Consider the following 15,346-nt stretch of genomic DNA (forward strand, 5'->3'; position numbering starts at 1 on the left):
TTTCATCTCATTAGGAGATGCTTTTCCAATTATATTTAACTTTTTATGTTTAATAATGATCAAAATTAGTAATACTTTTTTTTTGTAGTTTTGATCAGTTGTGTGATAATTCAATCCAGAACCATTTTTTCAAAACATGGAAAGCCTTAAGGTCATAGGAATAAAATATTTTTTAATGTGTTAAAATATTTTTCAATGTATTTTTAATGTGTGATAGGGTAATCAACAAAAGATTTTAAAAGTTTTAATGTTTAATTATTTTAGAAGTGTGTGAAGTAAATAGGAAAGAAATGTGAATTCAAGGAGAAAACCAAAAGACGTAAAATTTCTCAACAGTGAATAAGAACTCATTCATATATTTTAGATTGGGCGGTATGGGCATGAAATTATTATTATGAGCTCCAGATTCCCTTTAATATTTTAGAATACTGATAGTTTTATGTTTAAGTGTCAATATTTGCAGTACAAAGAAAATTATATCGAAACTCTTATATGTGAGCTTAAAATATGCCATGGGATACATTGTTTTTCTTTTCTTTTTTTTTTTTTAAAGATTTTATTTATTTGAGAGAGAGAGAGAGATTGAGAGAATGAGTGGGAGGAGGGCAGAGGGAGAAGCAGACTCCCTATGGAGCTGGGAACCTGATGAGGGACTCAGTCCCAGGACCCTGGGATCATGATCTGAGCCAAAGGCAGATGCTTAACCAACTGAGCCACCCAGGTGCCCTTGACACATTGTAAGCGAAAATATGAGGACTACTGCAGGAAGGAAAGGCCACGGTTACAAAGATGCTGTTTCTCATTCCTGATCCTACCCTCTCCACCTCCCAGTCCATGGTCAACTGGACCAGAGAACTCTGTGCCTGAGCAGCCTTCAGCCAGTCTTGCCCACAGAATTTTCATTTCAGCCACTCTCCATCAAAATTAAAAATAATAACACATCAGTTAGATCTTGCTACAATGATATTACATAAAACAACAACAACGACAACAACCAGGAACACCTCAGTGGCATACAACAATAATTTATCTCAGGTCACGATTCTCTGGCTTGGCTGGCCAGTTCTGCTCATCTTGGCCTAAGCTCTGTTGGGACCATCTGGGCTCGCTCACACATCTGTAGTCACTGGGATGGCTTGTCTTCCCTCCATGTGAAATATTATCCTCTAGGAGGCTGGTTTGGGTTTGCTTTTGTGGCAGCTGAGTAGGGCTCTAAGACGGAGAGAAAGAATACCAGGCCACCTGAAGGTCTCACTCAGCACCCATGCACCGTCTGTAAGTATTCTTTTTTTTTTTTCCTGCTCTTCTCATATCTTGGATACTTCAAGGTATCTTGAAAACCTTTTCTCTTGCAGGAACCCTGAAAAACATTTTCCCCTCTAATGAGGCAGAGACAAAGTCTTAAGGAAGCCATAGGGCAGAGTGACCAACAGAGAAGTTAGGATACACACCGCAGTGCAAGGTTTTCTGCTCCCCCAAATGAGGTAAGGCAGGGGCTGGTGTATACGGGTGGAGAAGGCAGACTGGGGAGGAAGGTATGAGCTGTGAGTGCTCTGGGTGAGGGGAAAAGGCTCTCTTGTCTTTAGGATGAGGAATGGGGTGGGAAGGAGCTATCCCCACTTCTCCCGAAGTGGGGACCTCCTGCTGATCTACAGCTGGGACACAATCCACCAGAACCCCCTGAAACTCCTCAAAATTATGCTGTGGAATTTGAACCATTTTCATGGAGCGTGCATAAAGGTAAACCTTACGCCTTGATCAAGGTAGAAATAATGGAACCATTTGGTAATGTCCTTATGAGCCAGGGCTGCTATGGATAGACTGACCTTACATGACAGGCTACTGTTATTTGAGCACTTATTATGGGCCTGGTATGGGCAAAGTGCTTTACCTGTGCTGCGTCATTTAGGCTCACAACCCAGGACAGGGGTAATTTATATTGTAGGATGGCCAGTGGTCTCAGCCAGTTCTGTAAGCTTTCTCTTGGATGTTCAGAGAGAAGGAGGGGGGCAGAGAGGAGGAAGGGAAGTGGACAAGGAAGAAGAGGGAGAAAGAAGGCTTCTTCTTTGACAACAAACAAAAAATTTTCCCTTAATTCTGATTGGTCCATCCTGGGTTCTATGCCCATGGCTAGTCCAAGACCCATGTACCAAGGGAATGGCCAGTGCCAATTAGCTCAGCTCTGAGCTGCTGATGAATCCTGGCAAGGGAAATGGGTTATTATTATTGGCTGAGACTAATCAGAGTCTCCCTCTGGAGCAAGAGTCAAGTTTTCAAACTGTGGGGCACTACTCAATGTGGGGGAGGGATGCAGTGGAATTTGGGAGGTCACCTACTGTGCCCACTATACATGTGCTCTTATCAGCCTCACATTGCAGAAAAAGTTGAAGCTTAGGGAACAGAAGGGTAGTGTCAAAAATGGTCCATAGCCAGCAGACAAGGAGGTTCAAGCCCCTGCCCTTCTGATGCTGATGAGAAGCCTTGGCACTTCACTTTGCAACTCTGGCCTTCTGTCTTTCCGTCCTTCCTTGGTCTTCAGGTGGTTTAGCTCTATGGTTCTTTCTGGTGTTTATGTTCTGGACTGAGACTCAATGACCTGTTCAAGTCCACAAGACCAGTAAACTAAGTGCTCTGAACCAGAATTTGGTCAAATGGCCATACCTAACTCACACCTAACTACTGGGAAATGTAGCCTCCAGCTGTAAGGCTGAAATGGGGAGGGGTGTGATTTTATTCTATAAGGAAGAAGAGATACTGAGATGTAATACCCTGACACAACTTTTCTTTGAGTAACGTATTTCGTTGGAGTAGATCTTAATATTTAAAATGTTAACACATTTTATTTACTGATTCATATATTTCTCAGAAATGAAATTAATAATTTTTTATTCTCAGATACAACATGTAGAGGAATAATAGTTTGAAAATTTAATTGATGTATCTTCATTTTTGCTGATTTATTTTAATCTACAGTCCTTCCTCTGCTAAAATCAGACTGTGAGGCTGAGCCTTATCTCCTCAGGAGCGGACTGAAATGTGGAGTTAGAAATGAGCCAGTGTTCAGCTTTGGGTTTTGAAACCGACTTTTTGAAGTTCATGACAGAGGCAGTAACTTTGAGAGATAAGATTTTTTAAATTCTAGACTGCTCCAATACCAGAAGCCTGAAGTTTGTTCCCTAAACAATAGTTTCTAAAGGAGTGCCTGATGAGGGAAGAGCTTGTTCTCTTACCCAGAAGGAAATAAGATCTGTAGGAGAGATGTAGAGGGGAGGAGGTTCAGAGAGCTGGAGAAGGGCTGTGCTGGGACCTGAGCAGGGATCCTCATCCTTTCCTAGGCTGTTGGGGCTATCAGACTGGGCAGTAGAGCCTGATCACCCAGCTGGCACCCAACTTCATCATCACTGCCTTGTGATTTGGGCAACTTCCTTCTGTGCCTGCACTTCCTTTCCTGTAAGGTAGAGATAATAATATCTACTTTATGGTGTTATTGTTAGAATTCAACAAATAAGAACATACAAAATACTTAGAGCCTGGTACATAATAAGTGCCCAGTAAATCTCTTGTTCTTGTTAACATCTGGAAAGAGAGGGATCTCTATAGAGTTTCATTTTATCTCCAATTTTTTGGTTTTTTAAAAAATAATTTTATCTTATTTTTCAGTGTTCAAAGATTCATTGTTTATGCATCACTCCCAGTGCTCCATGCAATACGTGCCCTCCATAATACCCACCACCCAGGCTCACCCATTCCCCCATCCCCTCTCCTCCAAAACCCTGTTTGTTTCTCAGAGTCCACAGTCTCTCATGCTTTGTCTCTCCCTCAGACTTCCCCCAATTCACTTTTCCTTTCCTTCTCCTAATGTTCCTCCATGTTATTCCTTTATGCTCCACAAGTAAGTGACTCCCTCTGCTTGACTTATTTCACTCAGCATAATCTCCTCCAGTCCCGCCCATGTTGATACAAAAGTTGGGTATTCATCCTTTCTGATGGAAGTGTAATATTCTATTGTATATATGGACTGTTTATATATGAATATGTGGACTGAATATATATGAATATATATTCATCTGTTGCAGGGCATCTTGGCTCTTTCCACAATCTGGCAACTGTAGCCATTGCTGCTATGAACATTGGGGTACATATGGCCCTTCTTTTCACTACATCTGTATCTTTGTGGTAAACGCCCACAGAGCATAGTGCAATTGCAGGGTCATAGGGTAGCTCTATTTTTAATTTCTTTTTCTTTTTCTTTTTCTTTTTTTTTAAGATTTTATTTATTTATTTGACAGACAGGGATCACAAGTAGGCAGAGACACAGGCAGAGAGGAGGAAGCAGGCCCCCTGCTGAGCAGACAGCCCGATGTGGGGCTCGATCCCAGGACCCTGAGATCATGACCTGAGCCCAAGGCAGAGGATTAACCCACTGAGCCACCCAGGTGCCCCTATTTTTAATTTCTTAAGGAATCTCCACACTGTTTCCCAAAGTGGCTACACCAACTTACATTCCCACCAACAGAGTAAGAGGGTTCCCTTTTCTCCACAACTTCTCCAACACTTGTTGTTTCTTGTCTTGTTAATTTTGGCCATTCTAACTGGTGTAAGGTGGTATTTCAATGTGGCTTTGATTTTAACCTCCCTGATGTTAAACATTTTTTCATGTCTCTGTTAGCCATTTGTGTGTCTTCTTTGGAGAAGTGTCTGTTTATGTCTTCTGCCCATTTTTTGACGTGATTATCCGTTTTTTGAATGTTGAGTTTGAGGAGTTCTTTATAGATCTTGGATATCAGCCCTTTGTCTATAGTGTCATTTGAAAGTATCTTCTCCCATTTCGTGGGTTGCCTCTTTGTTTTGTTGACTGTTTCCTTTGTTGTGCAGAAACTTTTTATCCTGATGAAGTCCCAAAAGTTCATTTTCACTTTTGTTTCCTTTGCATTTGGAAACATGTCTTGAAAGAAGTTGCTGTGGCCGATGTCGAAGAGGTTACTGCCTATGTTCTCCTCTAGGATTTTTGATAAGTTCCTGCCTCACATTGAGGTCTTTTATCCATTTTGACTTTATCTTTGTGTATGGTATAAACTTGACCATTCTATTGTCTCCAATTTTTAAAATATCTATATCATTTCTTCCACATTTTTTTCAGTTACACATGGTTCAGATATTTTACATGTGAGAGTTTAAATATTTTATTAAGTAAATACTACTCATAGTGTATAACAGTCTTTAATTACATACATTATGTTAGAATGTATGCAGAAATTCTTACACTCTGAGAGCACTACATGAGATTTGAAATCTGTAAATCATGTTGGATACACCTTGTAGAAATTGTAGATTTAATTTCAAAAAGATTAAGTAAGGAAACATTCAGAGACGTATCCAATTCATAGCATGCCTGTCACCTGACATTAACAACATTTCCAAGTTGACAGGCATGGTGTCCATCTGTTGATACCTGCATGGTCCATTGGTTTGAGAGATCATGAAGAAATGAGACCCCAATAAAATTTAGTAGAAACACATTTTGAGGGAAGATTCCCACAAGCACAGAACTAAACTGGATGATTTGGAAAGGACTGGCTTCATGTTGCCTTAAAATCGCAGTTGTGGTTCAGTCCAGGTCCACTTGACCGAGAGTGAGGGACATGCTTCTGGGACAATCCCAGGGTCTTGTGTAGAATGTCTAGGCCTTTCTTAGTAGTATTCCTTTCCCCTGTGTGCCACATACTCTTGTGCACACACAAACACATAACCCACATTCTAGCATCCTAATCATCTGCTCTGGTTGCCATAGCAACCTCTGTAGTCAAGTTCCCAGCTGAACAAGTTTTAGGAGACACCAGAATATTTTCCTGCTCTGTTCTCCCTGGAGGAACAGAGCCTGGATGGGATAAAGATGGCTCAAAGAGTGGCCTGCAGTGAGGACAGTGGAAAAAGGGCCCTCAAAGATACCAGACCAGCTCTAGGTAGAGCCACGGTGGAGAAAGGTTTGCCCGAGTATTTAGAGTGGCTCACCAGGCAAAGGTCAGATTGTACATGGACCCCGTCTCTGGACCCCGCAGGGTGCAGGGCTCTAGGAGGCAAGGATGGCTGTGTACAGAGCCTCAGCTGCTGGTACCCAAGTGCCAGCCGGTTGCATGTTTTCTCTCTCCACCTTAGGGCTGGCAGGTTTGAGCTGGACAGAAAACATCCATCTCTAGCTTCTCGAAAAATCCAAACCATAAGCTCTCTAATAAGACTTCTGATAAAAAAAATTTTTTATGGTCAAAAATAGACGAATGTTTCTTACTATCATCATTTCTCAAGGCCTATTTGCTGCGTACTACTGCTGCTGAAAAGCCAACATGCAGCCCAGTTCCCACCACATTTCTTCTGTGAGCAGGACTGGGAGTATGGTGGGGCCTGGGCATGGGGTCCAGAGGAAGGTGAAGGTAAAGGAAGTCACCTGAGAGGGCATGCCTCCTATGGCTTCCTGATGCCAGTGCAAGAGCTGGAAATCTCTTTCAGGCCTGTTTACGGAGAGAGAGTCAACATCCCCTAAGAAGCTACAAGGTTGCATGGTAAGGAAATTTCTTTAAGCTTTGGGAAGTAAAAAGTTTTTAAAAATTTGAAAAAAAAAAGGAAAGAAAACTGGTGATACGTTTCCCAAGGATAGGGAAGACTTTCTTATGTCTGTCTGATGCAGAAACTATCCAGAACTTGAGATGAAGCTCGAGTGACTACTGAGGAAATCTTACAGCTTTTATTAGAAAACTAAAAACAATTTACAATAAATTAACAAAGATTTCTACTCAAAAGGCTTGGAAAAATAGCAAGGTGAACTCAAAGATCTTAAGAAATAAGATTCAAATCTTAGCTCTGTTGTTTATATTGGCTAAGAGAGTTTGGGGCAGGTTAATTCATCTTTCTATGCCTAAGTTTCTTCAGTTGTAAAATAGGAATAATAATTAAAGCATCTACCTTCGCACAGTTACAGTAAGGATCAAATGAAATACTGTATGCAAAAGTGCTTCGTGAATGGTATAGCACATTATTAGAAAGAATTTTCATGGACATGGAAAGGTATAGCATGTATATACATCCCATTTTTGTAATAAAACAGATACAATACATAGAAAAATCTGTACAAATAGCTACCGATTAAATTTTTTAAATCTATTATTTTAAAATAATAAATAATATTTTATTTAATTAGTTTAAAACGTATTTAAAATATTTAATATTTAACATTTTTGATATATTGTGTAAATATATATTTATATTTATATATTCATATATTTATATTATATATAAAATATATTTAATATTTTAGAATAATAAAAATATTTAAAATCTATTAAAATCCAAATCTATGGCAGTATTCTCAACTTCTCTAAACTAATTTCCCTCCAGGATCTTTTCAGACTTTCCCCCCCAAATTTTGTTCTCCAACAAAAATTTAATACTACAGATATACTGTATATCTGTCCATGTATGCATTGTATGACTATTAGTGCTTTATGAAAGAATAAGCTTTTCTCTCCACAAGGACCAGTTTTTGACCCCTTAGGGGCTGTGTGGTGCCCAGTGAGAATGGGTGGTGTATGGACAGTAGAAAAATGCAGATTTTTCTTTGTGGTTCTTTCACGTTTTCCCTTACTTTCCCCCTTTATTTTTTGTGTTCACATCCTCCTTCCTTTACTTCTCACAATTAACATGTATTCCTTGTATAACTTAAAATATCCTAGTGATATTCATTCATTCATTCATTTTTGCATAGTGATTTTTAAAAAAAACAAGATGAGTGATAAATGTACTGGACACTTTCAGACCCCTTCTTTATGTGTTAAGAGTTAATGTAGGTTAAAGGCTCAGAACATCTTAGAATCAAACTACTTGAATTGAAATCATGACAGCATCTCACAATTGTGTGACCCGGAGTGTGTTGCTTACCTTCTCAAAGCTTCAGCTTACTCATTTTCAAAACAGTGATATCTACAGTACATCCCCCTGAAAGGTGCTTATATTTAATCATCATTCATGTCAACTTGGTGGGTGCTAACCGATTCCTAGGGCAGGAAATGCCTGTAGCTTGGGGTCCACCCTAGATAAGATGCCTTAACCTGTGGAAGCTGCTGGAAGGGAGAGAATTTTTGACACTACAGCAAAAAGGAGATTTGTCTTGTCCCTTGGGCCTCAAACCGTGTGGGCGTTTATTTGCCTACTCTTTTCCATCCTTCCTCAGCCTTAATTAAAAACCCAATTTCTCTATTATCATAATAATGAGTGAAACAACAACTGATTTGTTTCGCCAAATTAATTCTCCTTTTGGGAACCTGGGAGAACATTATTTAGCAGAGCAGCAGACAGAGATTTAAAAATGGAAACATCTTTCCAATAAGGAAGCCAAATTCAGAAAATGATGGAGCTAATATTTCAACATTTGAAGGCATCTTGGAGTTTGTTCACTGCGGTGTCCTCAGTATCCTGGACAGTGCTGGTGAACAGAAGACACTCAGTAATTACTTGCTGAATGAGTGAGTGGAATTAGTGTCACCAACATCTCACTCTTTACAAGTTTTAGCTGTTGCTTGCACAGAGTATTTACAAGCAGGTGCAAGAATTTAACTTATTTTGACATTCGATTGGATGTTTTGTGTATTTCTACCTGCTGGCAACTAAGTAAGAACAGGTTTACCTTTTCATGTAGTCAAAATGAACAAAGTCCTCTAACATCATTCTATTTACCAGTGATGAAATGTTTCTAGAAATGAAAAACACAAGATATTTCCAATGTAGTTTCCAAAGTCATATTTTTTTTTAAGGAGATAGGACGGTGTCATGGGATATGACAGCACCTTAGAGATTAATATGTACGAGATGGTGAACTCACTATTTTACATGTCAAGTTAAATATTTTGGTAGTTTGGAGTATTCCCTCATACCTTCTTTTTTAATTTATTTTTTTAAAGAAACATGAGAAAAAAAGAAAGAAAGAGAGAAAAAGAAAGAAAGCTTACCTAACTTCAAAATTGTATCCAGAGGGGAGAGAGTTTAAGATACCTTTTCCAAGGTACTTTTATTGTATTACAATCTCATCTTCATTTCTCATTTTGCATATCTTAAGGTTTATTCTGAAGAATTACTGAATGGAAATACAATACAATTATGCATCATCAGTAAAGAAAAATTTGCAACATAGGAACTAGCACCTACTCAGTTTCTACTTTTAGCCCAAAACTTCAGAGGAGAAGGAAGCAGAGATGGGGGTGCAGGAGAACCACAATGCATCCTTTCCTGTGTGTCATCTCTGATGGGTAAGATTCACTAATTCTTATATTTTTGTGACTAGATTTTTCAGAGCTGAAAATTGCTGCCACCAGCTAAGTTTGGGCCTTTGCTTCAGGCACTGCTAGGGTATGACTTCGGAACTATTTCCAACCCTAATGGGATAATTTAGTATCCAGTCCCCAAAACCATGTGGTCTGCAGCTCTGTGTTAAAGAATTATAGGCTTCAGGCCAGGAGTTAAAAATAAATAAATAAATAAATAAATAAAACCCCAAACAAACAAACAAACAAAAACATTCAAAAGATACTATAGTCCAGTGGCATCAAACATTTTTCTAGCAGCAGAATTTACTTAAATGTAAGTTTCTCTGGAAGCTGCAGCAGATAATATCGAGGTCCCATCCAGATTCCCTTAAAGCTGCTTCCCATGGCCTAGATGCACTGTCATTTCCAATGGGTGGTACTGTCCCTGGACAAGAGCCTGCTTTGTCTGTAGTTGTGGAAAAGGAGAAATTTTTATCTTTCAAATTTCTATCTGGAAATTTCTATCCTTCTGGAGTGGCCCTTACCACAGGATAGGAAGATGAGAGCCTAGCACTCTTGCCACAGGTCATGGAAATTCTGAGATGTAATTTAAGCTCCAGAGCTCCCTGTGGGATCAGGCTAAGGCCATTCTGCTAATCACACCTTCCCTTGGCTTTTCCCACTGCCAGGTCTGGCTTCTCCAACTTCTGTATGAGTTTCCCTAAGAAGTCACTAGCACACACGATCTTTCAACTCCAGGTCTCTTTTGGGGACCCCAGCCCTAGGACAGAAGCCTGACATAAGCAAGTGGAGGGAGGGATGTATAAGAAGGATGTTTACAGACCATTATTGTGTCGAACTTTTGTACTTTTTTCTCTCTCATTGTTTCAGTTTCTCTCTCAGAGAGAAAATCAAGGCAGGGGTGGTAGAGAGGAAAACAGTATTATGAAGATTCTAGGTAGACCGTGCTCTTAAAAGCCTATGGAAAACTTTGCTATTTCAGGAAGCGTGTTGCTGGCAGGAGACCCTGCCAGTTCTGAAGCCACATCATTTATGCTGTGATGACCCTAAAGGTCATCTGTAGCTTCAGCTGACAGTTCCTGAAGACCTCATGCCTTCATCCCTCGAGCCCCTGCACCTCTCTCTGCTTCTGGACTTTCCTGGCCACAGAAGTTACCAACACAGACTGGGCAGAAGTGCTGGAAGGTTCATTCTCCCAAGATCAAGCCTCAACTCAAGGCAGTTGGGAGTTGGTGAATGAATAAATATCTCAGCCTCTTCAGCCTTTGTCTGGACAGTTGTGAAGTCTAGGTTCTATCCTATCTCTCGGAAGGGTCCTGACAGGATTGAGTTTCAGGTGCCTGCTGTTGTAACCTATTCATATAAGTCCAAACTTTTATATGGGTTTCTTCCCTTCTTGCCTCCTTTCCTCACTCCCTCAATATTTCCTTGGATTATCTGCCAAACAAGCTACCTTCACCCAGGTCTTCAGGTCAGGGTTGGCTTTGGGTGAAAGTCAAAGCAAGACGTTCAGTTTTCAATAGACCCAGCCAGAGTCTGAAATCAGGTTCCATTGTCGAGAAAGGCAGTTGCGAGAGCCAGGGCTGTGCATGTGGATGGGGAAGAGGGAGCTAGGGGTAGAGGTTGCCCCAAACTGAACTCAATTCTAGCCTGGGGATGGGAGTATCTCAGGAAATAAAGGCAGAAATCTGGCTGTGGACTGGGCAGTCAGGTTTTGATCAGGGAAAGGTTATAGTCGTAGATGGGAAGTAGGTTGAGCAATGGTGCGAGGGTGACAGGTTTGAGTCAAGAACAGAAGATCTGACGAGGAATCATAAAGATGCTGAGACACCTTCACCTGCTGAATCTGACTTTGTGACCTTGTTGAGGGCAAGTCATTCCTCTGTGGGCTCTTTTTGCACAGGTTAATATAAAAATATTTAACTACCAGCAAGACACAGGCACTGACCAATCAAAACGACCTTTGTGTAAGTGACCAGAAGACCCTCCTCTTAAGCACCAGTCCTGCTCAGGGTAAAATAGGGTCAGATCCCAAAGCAAGGTTTGCAGGCAGTGGAAAAAGAGTTGAGTTGGGTACAGCTTTCTCCGGACACAGGAAGTTGCTGCTTGCCTCCTCTGTAAATTACAGGTGTGATTGATTGCAGGAACCTGCTCACAGTATCTGGAATTGTCCCATTTCTGAATCTCTCTGCTCAGACCTGGGAGGTCAAAGCATGGCAGGGGGAGGAGAAGATCTACCTTGGAATCTCCAGCATGGCCATAACAACCCCTGAGATCCAGGTTCTTTACATTTCTCCAGGCCTCGGTTTTCTCACTTGTGTATGTGTGAAGACTAGAGTAAGACAAGGAGGTGTTTAGGTTGTAAAATTTAAGGCACTCTCTTACATTTGCATACACCTGTGAGTAAGTACCTCCTTAAATTTTACATCCTCGACTCTCAGCTTGCTCTCCATTAGCCCAGGACCTGGTGTGTATGTGTGTGTGTGTGTGTGTGTGTGTGTGTGTGTGCGCGCGCGTGCATGCACACGCATGTGTGTGTGAGAGAGGGAGAGAGAGAGAGAGAAACAGAGAGAAGGCAGGGGGCCTTCATGCTCCAACAATAATACAATAATACTATGGCCATCATTTGTGGAGCATTAGGTCATAGCCCTGACACTGTCATTATTGTGCATTATTTCCCTTTATCCTCACTAACAACCCTATGTGGTGGATATTATTTCCATTTTACAGATATAGAAGCTGAAGCTCAGCTAGAAGGAGATAGGACTGGGGTTTGAGCTTAGATCTATTTGACATCAGACTTTGAGCCCTTCACCACCGAAGCACACAGATCCACACCGTGTTTCAGTGCTACTCTGTGGATCTGAGGGCTCATACAAGGTACAGCCCATCTGCCTTTCCTTATGGATAACTGGAGTGCCAAACTATAAACTAATATAACAGAGCAATAAAGGATAAATAATTGTATTTCAGAAGGATTCTCCAGTGTATGCAGGAATTCCTATAGCAGGGAGCTGTCTCTGGGTGCCAAATTTGCTCAGAATTTGATGTGCGGTTCTGTTTCCATGGGATTTTATTTATACCTCCCTTATTACTCATTTAAGGCAATGAGGATGATTTATATTTATGGATCTCTTTGGAGAAGCATAGAATCCTTTACCATCTCTCCCAAATCTCAAACCCTCCACACAGGGGTTATAATCCCTGTTTCACAGCTGAGAGAAAGAGGGGCACAGAGGGATGAATGGATCAGATCAATGGCTCTGATGGGGGCAAATCTGGCCCTAGAACACACAGACCCTACACTCCATGACCTCCTCATGGTGCCTTCACTAACCTAAGCCTTGAGGAGGATGAAACTTCATTTGAAAAAGTTCCTGTAGACTCTGCGTAGTTAGTGTGGAGCAGCGGCCTGGTCTGATTAAACTCTCCAAAAAGTAATTTTCTGGTGCCCAAAGGGCAAGTGTTTCTTACCCATTTCCATGCAGGCTTTTAGCTACTTGCATTGCCATAGAGCCTCAATAAGAGAGGTGATGAATCATGCTCTTGGAGAGCCTGGAAATATTTTCCATACCTGTGGAGGAAATGGAGCCTTTAGGGACTATTGTCCTCATGCCTAGAGGAGAGTCCACAGGAGTTGTGCATCACTGGGTAAATAGTCACTTCCCAAAGGAATTCTTTGGAGGCCAACAGATGGTGGGGAGGTGGGGCAAGATCGGCTTTCTGGTGGCTTGGCTTCATTCAAATATGTCAGAAGCCCCGAAGAGATTCTGGCTTGCTTCTGTAAATGTCTCTTGTTCTAAGCACTGGCTGGCAGTGGGAGGTGGTTCTCCCTGAGAAGAGCTGGGGAGGCAGGGAGTGGAGACTCAGAAATGTAAAGGAGTTTCTGAAACCTGTGTGGGTTGCTCTGTCTTCATTTCCAAACCCAGAAATGCCACAGGCATAAAAAGGAGGTGGCCAGATCTCCAGAACCAACATAGAAACTGGAAAAAATAACTCTGGGACTGTGAAGGTGGTAGGGTCCCAGGGTGGGGTGATCGTGACAGGACAGGGGCCACAGGTAGGCTTTCTAGCTGCTGGAGTGGATGATGGCCCTCTGGGTCGTTTTTCACAGGGCAGACGGAAGTCCCACCAGAGGGAGGTCCAGATGGCAGAGGGAAGTGCAGAAGATAACAAGTGCAGGTGGTTTGGCAGTGTTCCTCCTCCGACAGGGTAAGCCCAGGGTGCTACCTGGGCTCTGAGAGATGTCCCTGGAGGAGCACCATGGGAGCCCTTCATCTCCAACTAAGTGGATATACTGGCTGGGTCAGCCCACCACCCTAAGGGGCTGGGGTGAGCAATCTCAGGGAACAATAAGACCTTTGAGAAGTGCATGTGCTGTTAACAAACCCAACAAATGGAGCACCTTGTGCAGGTGGAGCAAAGCTAATGGAACAAGAATATAAAATAAGCATAATAAATATCCTCTGGGAGATTGGAAAGTAAGAATAACCATTTACGAAGGAAATGAATTAGAGATAATAAGCATGAAAAATACACTTGTTAATTGAGAGCACCCAATGGGTGGGATGAGGAGCACCGCAGATTCAGTTACAGAACGAGGTATGGAGAGGGACATTTGGGTCAACCATCTGACAGAGGTGTCAGAAAGGGAGAGAGATGAAAAGGACAAGAGAAATCAATATGGAGGCCAGAGTTAGAAGGGTCGACATTTGTTTCTAAGACTACCACCAAGAGGGAAATGAGTTAATGGGGGGGAGGAAATAAGTGTTTGAAGAATGAATGACTGAGAATTTTCTAGACTTAATTGAAGAATCTAGCCCCCTGACTGGAGGGGAGCACGGTGTGCCAACAGGGTAGGTTCATGTACGCACACATCAAGATAATTAGAATGAAATTTAAATACATCAAATACAGAGAAAATGTTCTGGAGACAGGTAACAGATCTCTACAGATGAGTCCATTTCAAACAGACCTCAAACCTCTCAACTGTCACGTGGGAGGCAGGAAGAATAGAGAGCAACATCTGCAGAGTGGAAGAAAATACCTTCTTACCTAGAATGCTATATCCACTTAAGTCATCGCTGAAATGTGAACAGGAAGAAAGACATCCTCAGAGATAAACGGTCTCAGACGCATGCTACCTAGAGACACTGGGAAGGGGTCTCCTGGAGGAAGAAAGGAGACACGAGGGCAGTAAAGTGAAACAAATAACCGAGTCCACTTACTGCCAGCGAAGGAGATAATACATTAAAGTGTATACCCACAAACTTGTGGAACTGCAATGTCAGGCCACATCGGCATTGCAGGGCTTTTGGTGCAGGTGGAGAAAAGGGAGAGTGGAGAGAGCTCAAGGGGGTGTGGGAGAAGGACAGGTCTGCCTTACTCATGTGGAAGACACTCATGGATGTGCAGCTGCTTTTCTAGCGCTCATGCTTGGGGCCTTGGTCAGTGGTGCCTCCCCACTCCCTGACCCTTCACCAACACACCTGAAGCAGGACAGGCTTTTCTAGCACATGCCAACCATAATGACAGAGCACCCCTCTCTTCTCCCCCACCTCTCCCCCTCCTCCTCCTTCAGATTTTATTTGTCAGAAAGAGAGCACAAGCAGGGGGAGTGGCAAAAACAGGCTCTCTGCTGAGCATGGAGCTCAATGCAGGACTTGATCCCAGGATCCTGGGATCCTGAGCTGAAGGCGGAGGCTTAACACATTGAACCACCCTGGTGTCCCGCATCCTGTACCTCAACAGCAACAGTGACAACCATTCTGAATCTTGTCCTTTAAATAAGAAAAACTCCGGGACAAAACCATGGCAGGAGAACTTAGGGCTGGGAAACTCTCATCTGACCAGAGGAACTGTGTTGCTCATAGGTGAGATCAGTGCCACCTCGACTTGTCCTTCTCCTCACCTCCCAGGATGGCCAGAGCTAAGTTGTCTGGTGTGGTGCCATCCCTCCCGCTGGCTTCATTGTTTTGGGTGGCTTTTTCTCTCTCTGCTCTCTCCATCCTTAGTCTCCCCCACCCCCCGCTCAC

The sequence above is a fragment of the Mustela lutreola genome, chromosome 2, assembly GCF_030435805.1.
Source record: "Mustela lutreola isolate mMusLut2 chromosome 2, mMusLut2.pri, whole genome shotgun sequence".
NCBI lineage: Eukaryota > Metazoa > Chordata > Mammalia > Carnivora > Mustelidae > Mustela > Mustela lutreola.